At 40.7% G+C, this 12,726-nt stretch overlaps 1 protein-coding gene across 3 annotated transcripts in view; it reads left to right on the top strand.

Moving 5' to 3' along the window:
• Positions 1–12,726, top strand: part of SNTG2 (syntrophin gamma 2) — an 827,232-nt gene that overhangs the window by 359,246 nt on the left and 455,260 nt on the right. The window lies entirely within an intron of this gene.

Genomic DNA, 12,726 nt, shown 5'->3' with positions numbered 1-12,726 from the left:
TTCACATAGTGGTAGGGCCTCACACTGTCACAATATGCTTTATTTAGTTTTCTATATCACTTAGATGAATATTTTTAAGCTGTAAACTGTATACTTAATAAAAAACAGTTTTTAACATATTATAACTGTGTGCAGTATATTAAAGATACCTTAAAAGTCTGCCTTCTTGTGGTTCATTGTGATTATGCAAAATAATTATGGATGTGATTTCCTAGATGACACCAGCCAATTTCTTAATTTATCTTTAGGCAAAAAAAAAAAGCCAAGGTAGAAAAAAGTTTTGTTTATATATGTGGGGTTCATTGGGAGCCCACCCCTTTATGTCCAGGAATAGTATGTAGAGACAACCAATATTCTACAATAGATGCAGAGGGTACACCAGCAAAAGTCCTACCCTTTGATCCTTGTTAGCCAGGTAACACTGCATGCCCAACACCAATGGTAGTTCTACATGTGATAGAGCTAATATATAACCCCTGGCATTCCATCCTGTTTATCAGCCTGTGTGATATTTTAAAACATTAAAAGTACAGAACCATGGACAAGACGACACAGTTTACATAGGTTTTATGCAAAGTACTCTAGGCCTCATCAAAGTGTCAGTTGCTTAGCAGAATGTCTGAGGGCAGAAATGTCTCACAGTCTGAATTTGAAAAGAACTGACTGGCTTGCCATGCAGAAGCCAATCAGAGTGAAACCTTCACTAGAAAATGACAGTTAGAGAATGAAAATTTGAATGAGATTAGTAGCTGTGCAGCAATGCAGACAATCCTTAAAGAAGACAATTTGATAGATGCAGCACACTGTCTGTGGAGATGCTTCCATAACAGCCGATTAAATTCAAACTTTTCCTCTCTGTCACTTTTAGGTTTCAGTTTTATTGGTTACTGGGCTTAGACATTTCTTTCCTTATACATTGCTATAAGTAGGGCCAAGTGTTCTATGAAACAGACAGAGAGAGGGAGAGAGAGCTAGAGCTAGAGCTAGAGAGGGGGGCGGAAGGTAGAGATTGATAATCAAGGTACTGTAAAATGAGAAGGATTTAATAGAGGATTTGGCCAGGAGATAAATCTAAGGCTCTACATTTACAGTAACATGGAATCATGAGAAAGTGAAAAGGACACAGAGGCAAGGCTGTCATCAATACGGAGAACTGTCATCATTATTATTCTTTCATCTCCAGAAAAAAACTCCAGTGAAATCTTGGAATTGTTTATGTAAGGTGGTGACATCTGTTTAAAAGGTAAAACATTTCTCGTACTTTGGCTATTTGCAGCAAGGACAGAGACACTGTCACTTTCCCAGCATTTGTTTTTTTTGCAAAACTCAAAATGACCAGAGGAGCAATTAACTTTTTCTTCAGGTCCATTACATCCAAAGGATATGGTCAGCCAGAGAAACAAATATTACAACTCAAATACTATATACCAAACTGTAAATGTAAATGTTAAGTTAGACAACTATAACATTTCAGGTAACATTTCAGCAAATATATTTTTCATTTAAAAAACATTTCTGGGTCCTTCTTCATTATATATTGCATTTGGAAGCATTCAGCTACATGTGGTAATTTGGTTCTTATTATGCCCATCATATTCCTGTTGTAAATGGAACTTCTATGCAGAAGTAGATGTCTGTGGCTTCTAATGAACAAGGCAACAGTAGATCTCTACTGGTAGTGTAAAAATGGTGCATTGGTACATTTCCAAACATAGATGATTTTTATGATGTGAAGCTTAGATAAAGCATAAGTTCTGCAAAACAGTCCAGAGTCCAAAATAACACACAGACAGGGAACTCCTCCCAGCTGAAGAGCTGCCAATATGTACTCATAGTCAACACAAAATGATTTCAAAAATAGCACCAGATCTCCTCTGATACTAACACATTCCAAAATATTAGTGACATAAATGTACAGTATGATACCCAGATGGAACAAGTGGTTTACCAAATCAATATCTCAAAGTATGTGGGCATGGCAGCCCTCTCAGGCAGGGGAACTAGTGTTATGTGTCCACGATGAGAAATCCACTCTATGGCTGGGTTCACACTATTGCGAATTGCATGTGGGTTTGTCCGCATCCAATTTGCATAGCAGGAGATTGTGACCAGCTCTCTATGGAGCCGGTTCACACATCTCCGGAGCGGCTCCGGTGTGAATTGCACAGGGGTCCTGTGTGTCTTTTGGCTCATTTCAGGTCCAAATTCAGCCCTAAATTCGGGCTGAAATCGGACCTGAAACAGTGAATGTAGACACATCTGACTCCTGCTGTGAGCCACTGGGTGCTCCAGGGTGAACCCAGCCTTAATTGCTATCATTGTGATAGGCTTGGTTACATTAAAAAGTGTAATAAACCTGCAGCATATGGGTAGTTCACAATAGCAAGTCCCATGTAATATATGAATAATATCAGTAGTTGAACACATACATTTTAAGTCCACAGATATACAAATCCTGCCACTCAGATATGGAAGGGATGTAGTTCAAATGTTATTGTGTCTCTCACACATGTTCAATGCAAGTTATGATTGAGTAGTCTTGTATAATAGAAAAGGGGACAAAATCACCCATCTTGTTGTGTAACGCACAACTGGGCTGGCAAATTCGCAGAGGTTTTAGATTGTCCAAGTAGCAGAGAGATCCATGCTAATCCATGGTATCGTAGGTGCTGCATCAGTCCTCTAAGCATGTGATGAAGAGGTGTAGAAGGACCCAGTGAAATGAGGCCATATGTATTCTAATGTAATTTGCATTACCTTTTTTAGAGGGATATGTCTCCACAAACAAACAAAATTTCCTTTTATCTACCTAAAAATGGTACCTTATTTCATGTGGAATCCATCTACCAATCAACTTTATCAGCATACAATAAACAATAATATAAAAACATCAAAAAATTATATAAACCAAATACATATTACTAATAGGAACAAAGTTGGTGATGTGTGGATGAAATTATATAGCATACTGTATGCCAATATACAATAGTAATAGCCAAACATATATTATATTGGACAATTCACTTTTTGCCAGCTCTCAACTCGAATGGAAGTCAAAGTCTCTCTAGCAAAAAATCAATGTGTATGAATAAACAGTGCTGCACAATGTTAGCCAATAACAAATGCAGGAACACAGGAATTTTCTAATTGTCCAAACAGGATATATTGAGCATGTTTGGCAATCAGTTTGTGCTAAATAGTTTAGAATGATTTCAGTGAAAAATTTACTGCATCTGTAGTTTTACAGGTCTCTTCTGCTTGAACCTTGAATGGTCTTTATTTAATAGCATAAGCTTGCAGAACTAATACCACAACGCCTTGTACCAATTTTTCTAGGCACTGATGCTTTGTGTAGGACTGGTAGCTTATGGCATTGATGACACTGATGCTTTAGGCACTGGATAAGAAATGTATAGGATAAGTTGGTGTTAGGGGACTTAGGAGGTAAAAGGGAACCTAAAATCCTGAGGCCCACCTTGCTATTCTTGGAAAAAGGGTTCACTATATCACTAGCACTTCTGTCTTCTGGCTAAATGTGCATTCTATGAGGGGCAAAAGGGCTGCCTTCACCCGCATGGGATGCACAGGTGTCCTGTTCATCTGCTTGCAGGCAGTCCCTTGTAAGGGATATCAAATGCAGGTATCCAGCAAGGATGACCAGATCAGTGAACTGTGCCTTAAGAAATTAGGAACCAGGCTGAATAAGGTTAAATTAAGTTTATTAACATAAATATCACTCTTCCAACACCAACACTAATAAACCATACAGTGACAAAATAAACGTGATAGTGCAGCAACCAAAATGACAACCTATCTATCTATATACAATTGGAGGGAGCATACATGAGCAGGGCAAGGTCAGGGCTGAGATAAGAATCAAGGGGCGCAGAGCAGGGTACAGAGTATAGAGAGCCGGTTACAGGAGCAAGGCACAGGATAATTTTTCAGTTGAGGGCAGGATTATATACCTTCCAGCAACCAGCGTCAGGTGCACTCTAATTACTTAGATAAGCTGGCTGCTGGGAGACATCCTCTGGTGGCCACCAGAACTGTGCCCTCAACTTCGGGAACAACAGTACCACCAGCAGGTGACCCAGGTATTGACACAAGTCCTGACACCCTTTCATGTCTATTGGGATGCAAGATGCAACTGCCAGTCCCAATTTGATTACTGTGCAGGTGCATGTCCCCAAACATAGACAGTGTACATTCGGGGACATGCACCCATGTGGCTGTCAGATTGGGACCAGTGGCCGTGTCTGTGCAGCTACCGCATCCCAAAGGACACAAATGAAAATGAATGCATATGGATGCATGGAACATCTGTGCATCCCATGCGGGCAAAGACAGCCCTTTGCACAGATAGGTAAACCTGCATAAATGAGGCCTAAACCCTCAATGTTTTTTTAGCTCAACACACTGAAAGTTAGGTCTTCACAGAAAACAGCTAACAGTGGACAGTGTAGTCTCATGCTAGTCTGTTAGCTTGGAGAAGGGAGGGAGAGGAGGACAGAAGAGCAGGGGAGTGCCTTGCCATGGTAGGCTATGGGAATGTGTTTTTTATTGATGCATGCAGTGTAGGGAGACACCACTCTAGTCCCCACATGCAAAGGTGGCTCCATAGGAGAAAAGAACCACCTTGACACAGGAAACCTAGTGATCATGGCACCAGTCTAAACAGGAATATAGGCATGAATTAAAAGATAAAGAAGCTGCATACATGGCGACTAAATCAGCTGCTGCTAGTACTTTAATATTACTATAATGTATTTATTAATGGCACTTAACCTTCCTGTTTATAGTTTATGTGTATTTTTAATGCGTGGTCATGTACAAGAAGTGTTGGTATTATTTATGTAATTTACTACATCTGACTAGTCATTTCCTTGACAATGAAATAAAGCAGATGGTATGGGATCATTATACAGATAGCAGCCAGGAGCAAGAGAAGTGACATACTGTAGGTGAAATCAGTGTGTCACCTGCTTGGATGTACAACATGGTAGAGGTATAAATCACATATGTACCAGAAAACCTATGTACCTACCATTTCACACAGGGGGGAGGGCCGGGATCTGGAGGTCCCCTTGTTAAAGGGGGCTTCCAGATTCCGATAACCCCCCACCCGCAGACCCCCACAACCACCGGCCAGAGTTGTGGGGATGAGGCCCTTGTCCTCATCAACATGGGGACAAGGTGTTTTGGGGGGTTACCCCAAAGCACCCTCCCAATGTTGAGGGCATGTGGCCTGGTATGGTTCAGGAGGGGGGTGCTCTCTCGTCCCCCCTCTTTCCTGTGGCCTGCCAGGTTGCGTGCTTGGATAAGGGTCTGGTATGGATTTTTGGGGGGACCCCACGCCGTTTTTTTTTTAATTTTGTCGCGGGGTTCCCCTTAATATCCATACCAGACCTGAAGGGCCTGGTATGGATTTTAGGGGGAACCCCCCACGTCATTTGAAAAAAAAAAAATTTGCCCGGGGTTCCCCTTTAAATCCATACCAGACCTGAAGGGTCTGGTATGGAATTTAGGGGGACCCCCACGTCAATTTTTTTTAAATTTTGGTTCGGGGTTCCCCTGTGGGGAATTCCCATGCCGTTTTTATCAATGAACTTCTATGTGTATTGTCGGACCAGCAATGCAATAGCCGCGAGTAGTTTTAAATGACTTTTTTTCCTTTGAAATGTCATTTTGCTGTCAGACTGTTCTAAACATGGGAAACACGCGCCCCTTTACAGGCATACTATTGACACCCCCCAGGTACGAAATTTAAAGGGATATTACACTTTTATTGTTTGACTTTAAGCATTATTAAAATCAATGCTCCCAAAAAAACGTCAGTTTTTAAAACTTTTTTTTGCATTGATTCATGTCTGCTGGGGCAGGACTCAGGTCCCCAAACACTTTTAAAGACAATAACTTGCATATAAGCCTTTAAAATTAGCACTTTTGATTATTCGTGTTCATGTCCCATAGACTTTAACGGTGTTCGCGTGTTCGAAAGAACTTTTTTACTGTTCGTATGTTCTGGTGCGAGCCGAACAGGGGGGTGTTCAGCTCATCCCTAGTCCCAGCTAAACATCATTGCTCTATCCTCTCACCTCTACGTCAAAACAGGACTCAGCCCCAGCATTGAAGTCAGGGGATGTAATCACACTGCGAGTTGGGGAACACAGATGTCTGCCACTGCCACTCCACAAAGTATTGAATGCCAAAGAGGCTTACGGAGGATGCAGTGCTAGAATTGAGGAAAGATAGGAGACACTCAGACCACTTTCTATTGCAGGGAACTTTAATTTTGATTTATTTTAAACATAACAGGGTTGCTTTAAATATTTAAGTATCACGATTAAATATTCTAGTTTTTCCATTCTGAATATCTAATTAATGCCCATCTTTTAAATTCTAATTAAAAAGAAATGTTCATATATGACACAGAGAATCATAAGGTCATACTGAGATAACAGAAAAGCAAAGCACGTTTGAAATGAAGGACAAATTTCAAAATGTTCCAGCACAAATGTGGCTAAGGAGGTACCTTAATGTGTTATATCCCCACTGTGTAATTACACGCATAAAAATGAAAATAAAAGGACTTTTACTGCCCATAAATATTGCATGGATGACTTAAAGAGGAACCTCAAGGAATGATTGGTGGTCAGAGCATCAATGATTAAAGAATGATATTGTGGTGCATAGATGTGGCTTTGTTCAAGCCGTTTTACTGTTTTGGGACACATTGTAGGGCAGTATTTACATATTCTTTCCTAGGCAATGGCCAACCATGGTGCAGATCATGCAACCAAATTATTACAACTACCTGTATTGTAGGAGTTGTCTATGTGAAGGTTTTCTTTCTGTTTATGGGATACTTTACTTGGTTAAAGGTAAACCAAGCTGAGCTGTTTCTACAAACTGAAGTTACTGGGCTTTGTAGAAAGCATGCCGGTGTACACAGTGTTTAAATACACTGCTGACCTCAAGTCAAAATGACAAGATTTCACTGACTTGCTTTAACTGCTGACAAATCTTTCTTTAACCACTTCAGCCCCGGAAGATTTGGCTGCTCAATGACCAGAGCACTTTTTGCGATATGGCACTACGTTGCTTTACTGACAATTGTGCGGTCGTGCGATGCTGTACCCAAACAAAATTGACATCCTTTTTTTCCCACAAATAGAGCTTTCTTTTGGTGGTATTTGATCTCTGCGGTTTTTATTTTTTGCACTATAAACAAAAAAAAGCGACAATTTTGAAAAAAACACAATATTTTGTACTTTTTGCTATAACAAATATCCCCATTATAAAAAAAAGCAATTTTTTTTCTCAGTTTAGGCCGATATGTATTCTGCTACATATTTTTGGTAATAAAAATCACAGTAAGTGCTTATTGATTGGTTTGCGCAAAAGTTATAGCGTCTACAAAATAGGGGATAGATTTATGGCATTTTTATTATTATTTTTTTTACTAGTAATGGCGGTGATCTGCGATTTTTATCATGACTGCGACATTATGGCGGACACATTGGACACTTTCAACACATTTTTGGGACAACTGACAATTATACAGCGATCAGTGCTATAAAAATGCACTGGTTACTGTATAAATGTCGCTGGCTAGGGGGCAATCAAGGGGTTAACTGTGTTCCCTGACTGTAGGGGGAGGGAACTGACTATAGGAGATTACAGATTGTGGTTCCTAGCTATACTCACGATCTGCATCTCCTCTGAGAACAGAACAGGGATGTGTGTGTGTTTACACACACACATCCCTGTTCTGCCTCTCGTGCCCAGGATCTCTGGTGGGGGGGCGGCCATCATGACCGCTGGTCACGAGCATCAGCACCCCCCGAGTGCAGTGGGTGTATGCTATCCCACTTAAAGGAGCTGACATATAGCTATGGTGGCTCATGGGATCGTGCCGACCTGCCACAGTATAATGACGGCGGCTGGTCAGCAAGTGGTTAAAGACAGGTCCTCATTTTACAAGTGTACCCAACAATGGGTGAGTCTTTGAAAAATAGAGTCACTAATCAGGTGATAGAATAGGTGAGGTTAAACAGAGTGATACTTTGATGATATTAGAATGTCCTAGCAAACTGAACTTGTACCCACCCCATTTCAGCATCTAATCTAACTTCAACCACATCTTCTCCAAAACTACTGTAACTTTCTACCAACCAAAAGTACACCAAACCCATTCAAATGTTTCTGTTACTGGTCTTAATGAGTTTCCTATTTGGGCTGCTTCCTTGAAAATGATGGGTTTCCCCAGAGATCACCTCAGCATGAGTTGTGTTGTGTAGTGGAGTTGAGTGGAGAATAGGAAGGTGAGAGGTCATGTCTTGGATCTCTTTAAATATATAGATAAGTTTCACCATGTCAGAGATTGGTGTGTTGTTGCCACATCCCTATTGTATAGGAAAAAAGGAAACCCCCTTGCTTGGGACTTTAAAGGAAACACAAGTATAGAATAAAAAAGCATTTATTATTACACATACAATTAGATCATACACACATGTAATGATCCGTTAAAAACAGGACATAACAAAAAAACAAAAGAACAAAAACTTAACCAAAACGTAACAAAATTGCATAGCAAGCATATACTGTAATTGCATCATAAATACTCTCCGTTTATTGAAAATCTCCGGTACTCGACACGTTTCTGGTTGAAACCCTTCATCAGTGGTACTGGATAGGAGAATATGTAATCGTAGTTTGTCTAATAAAGGAAATAAGAAAATGATATCATAGCAATATGACATGGATAATGGCAGCCATAAAAGAAGAGGACAAAAAGTTGCTTATTGGACACCTACCATAAGATAAGCAAAAGCTAATTTGAAGGAGTATACTGTACTATGCAAACAGAAGGAGTTGATAAGACACTGCAGAGGATGGTGTCACTGGAAGCCTATTGACACTGCCCCATGGAGTCAACAAATATCTTGTGGGAGCCCTCCATGAAGTGGTTGGTCACAAATCAAGGTTGTTATATGAAGTACAGCAAAGAAGTTGTAAAACTGTATGTATAGAGACAAAGAAAGCAGGGAAAAGGGAAGAAGAGACAGGAAAGAAAAAAAAAGAGAAAGAAAAGAGAAAGAAAGAAAGTGACAGGAGAGAAGGGAGAGAGAAGAAAAGAGGAGAGAAAAAGAGAGAAAAAGTAATAAAGAAACCAGAAAGCGGGGAGAAAGCAGAGCAAAGAGAAACAGATTGGTAAATCTTATCACAGCTATATACAAATATGTAGTGAGTACTGCAGCTGTCCGTATGAATGTTGTGACCTAGCCACAAAAGGAATGGAAGGAGTGTAACAGACAGTGTTTACCAGTAATCAATCTGATGATGAGTGATGTTATCCAAGCCTCAAATATAGCCTTTCTTGGTCCGTTTGTAGCACACTTAGGGTCACTTGAAAAACCCCTCCCTAGAAAATATCTATATAGAAAATAGCTTATGAAGTACTCAACGGCCAGTATGTGCCTGTAATTCTACTCCAGCATCTCAAAGGAGGCTGGAGTACTCACTGTACCTGTGGCTAATGCTGCTCATCCGCATCTGACATCAATCTCTCCTGGCAGTGCTATGAAACAGCACTGCTCCATGGATTTAAATATGGCGCCGGACGCCCACGCAAGCGCAGTTCGGCGGCATGACCGCACATGCGCAGTTTGGTGGCGCGATTGGATATGTGCGGTGGATGCTGCGATGGAGTTGCGGTGTATGGAACTCATAGCACGGCCCCCCACATTGAGGGGGCGGCATCATGCATTCCGTTTGTGAGTGTATCAGTATGTGAAAATGCCTCAGTCTCGAAAGAGAAGGAGGAGTTGTAAACATATGGATCCATGTGACCAAGCCCTCAGTGTAACCAACCAGAATGGAAACTTGTAACAGCTGAGCTGCAGTCTTTAGTGAGCAGTAGCAAAGGCTCTCACAGTGTTAGGCACCATCTAGTGTACAAATAGAATCACAGTGCTAAGTTAGTACATAGAGAACAGCAAATTTTTTTAAACGAGTATGGTAACAAAATGACATTGCCAACTGAACTTGTATATCAGCTGCATAGGGACAAAATTGCAGTGGCTAAAAAATTCATTGTGAAAAAGAGGAGAAGAAGGAGAGGGTAAAGAGAAGAAGAGAAGGAAAGGATCATCCATTAGCAAAGAAGAAAAAGGAGAAGAGAACAAAGTATAAACCTAAGATGCATTTGATATCAACCCGTTGGTTGTTCTTATGAATTTATAAGGTATATTGGTTCCCCACCTTTCTGTGTCAGCTAGGACAATCGTGCTCATGCTGATCCACAGAAGAATCAAGTATGGGGAAACATACCATATGGACGGTGACAAGTTTTCTTCTCTCCTTTTCAACCAAACCATGGTATAAGAGGGAGCCCTAGATGCTCAGAAGTTCATCCCAAGCCCTCCCATCCTCCTGATGTAAATTCCTTCAAAAAGGGGCAATAGCTGACAGAGTCATTGAGTCCTGGGGGAGAAATAGCCCGCAGGGCCACTATCCATCTGATCTCCCTTTGTAGGAGAGTTTTATCCCAGTCTCCTCCTCTGGTGCTGGGATGAATTCGATCAAGCACGGGAAAATGTAATACTGGGGAATTTTCCTTGATGGACATCGCGGACATGTCTGCCCATCGGTAAGTCTGGATTACAGGTCCACATTCTTTGTATGTGTCTATAGGCCCTCTTGTGGAACTCTAACTTGGTTTTCCAAACATAAAAACAACCACAGCGGCAGGTCAACAAATAGAGAACCCCAGTCGTTTGTCAATTAGCAAAGTGTGAGGGCCTGTACCTCTGTCCACTGGGCAGTATCTGCTTATGGCCTGTATCAATGAACTGACACTGAGCACATCCCCCACATCTAAAAGTGCCCTTCCTTTTGCATGGGTCCCCTCTGAATTCCCCCGTGTATTCGCTGTGGACCAAAATGTCTTTCAGTGATTTGGTTCGTCGATAGGTAACTAGGGTTTTTTTTAGACAAATTGGTTTAGGACCAGATCAATACGTAAGATATGCCAGTGTCTGGCTAGTATCTTTCTGATCTTTTCATGTTGTTTTGTGTATGTTGTAATGATCCTTGTTTGCATTCTCCCCGTGTTGGACTGATTCTTATTCTTTCTTGTTATGCCAAAAAGCAAATTTTGTCTAGTCTGGTCTCTCGCTCTTTTATATGCCCTTTTGAAGGCATAAAACACAGTAATATACGGTGCGATATTTTTTTTGGCTTGGATAGCATCACTCAACAATCATCAGATTGATTACTGGTAAACCCCTGTCGAAGGGCTTGAACCAGAAACGCATTGGTTACCGGAGATTTTCAATAATCGGAGAGTATTTATAATACAATTCTATGCTTGCTATGCAATTTTGTTACGTTTTTGTTACGTTTTTGTTCTTTTGTTTTTTTTGTTATTTCCTGTTTTTAACTGATCGTTACATGTTTGATCAAATTTTATGTGTAATAATAAATGTTTTTTTACTCTATACTTTTGTTGTTGTTGCCTTTAAAGTCCCAAGAAAGAGGGTTTCCTTTTTTTCCTGGATGTCTTTAAAGACCATGTAAATCATAACCATGTAATCAATGTCTGAGTTTCTCCAACCCAGGAAAGTATGGCACTGTTGGCTGTGCTTTCCCCTTAGGTTATCAGATATACCTCATCTGCGGAGTTGAGGTGGGAAGGAAGAGTCAATGTTTCTCATTGCAGAGTTAGTGCGAAAGTGTTCCTGTGAAAAATTCTGATCATGATGTCAGACTTGAATTTAAAAATAAAGAATTGGCATGTTTCATTCCATGAAACATAGCATAGTGTTTCAGTAAAGAAAGTTCAAATGTTAACCACAGATGTGTGAACAATGATTACTCTTGAAACACTATAAATTCACACCTTGTCAGAAGGTAATGCAATTACTTCAGGAAAAGGGGGTTGACCAAGGTCACAGAGAGGTTGAGAGATGGCCGGCCCACTAGACAACAGCTGGGACTAATGAACCTGGGTGTAAGTGGCTTACTTTGAAATCTTAGTATGGAGTAATGGAAGAGATCTGCTGGTCACATGGGAGAAGTATTAGTTTAATCCCCATAAATCTGTGTACTAGTAATGTCAAAAGGAGAAGTGGCTGCACATCACAGTTTATTTTAGATTTTTATTGAAAAATCACAAGGTAGCACCACAGGGCACCAACAAAGTGCAAGGTAGACACGTTTCACACAATAACAAAGTGCAAGGTAGATGCGTTTCACACATTAAGCAAATCTTTATTGTGGGAAACGTGTCTACTTTGGTGGTGTCCTGCAGTGCTACCTTGTGATTTTTCAATACAAATCTGGAACAAACTGTGATATGCAGCCACTTCTTCTTTTGATAGTGCTTACGGAGTCAAGCTGGGGCTTGCACTCACACATGGATTCCATTAGGCTTATGCATCTCACCTGCAGCAGCGATTTCCCTTCACTTACTAGTAATGTGCTTCCCACAAAAAACTGGGAAGACAGTAGTGGAAAGTTGCATGAGGTCTTTTGAGGTCCTGTCCATGGCAAAATAAAGCATGTTGAGTTGGACACATTAAAAGGAGAGTCAGTGACTCATCTGCAGAGCTTCAGCATGAGGTGCTTTCTGAAATGCATCTGGTGAATAATTCCTGCTCTGCTTTAGCATGATCAGTTACTAGCGAAGGCTTCACCGCTGCTGTATGGCCAATATGCTCA

Source organism: Aquarana catesbeiana, linkage group LG04 (assembly GCF_042186555.1).
Source record: "Aquarana catesbeiana isolate 2022-GZ linkage group LG04, ASM4218655v1, whole genome shotgun sequence".
Classification (NCBI taxonomy): domain Eukaryota; kingdom Metazoa; phylum Chordata; class Amphibia; order Anura; family Ranidae; genus Aquarana; species Aquarana catesbeiana.
Note: the sequence above shows the minus strand (reverse complement) of the source record. Positions and strands in the feature narration are given on the sequence as shown.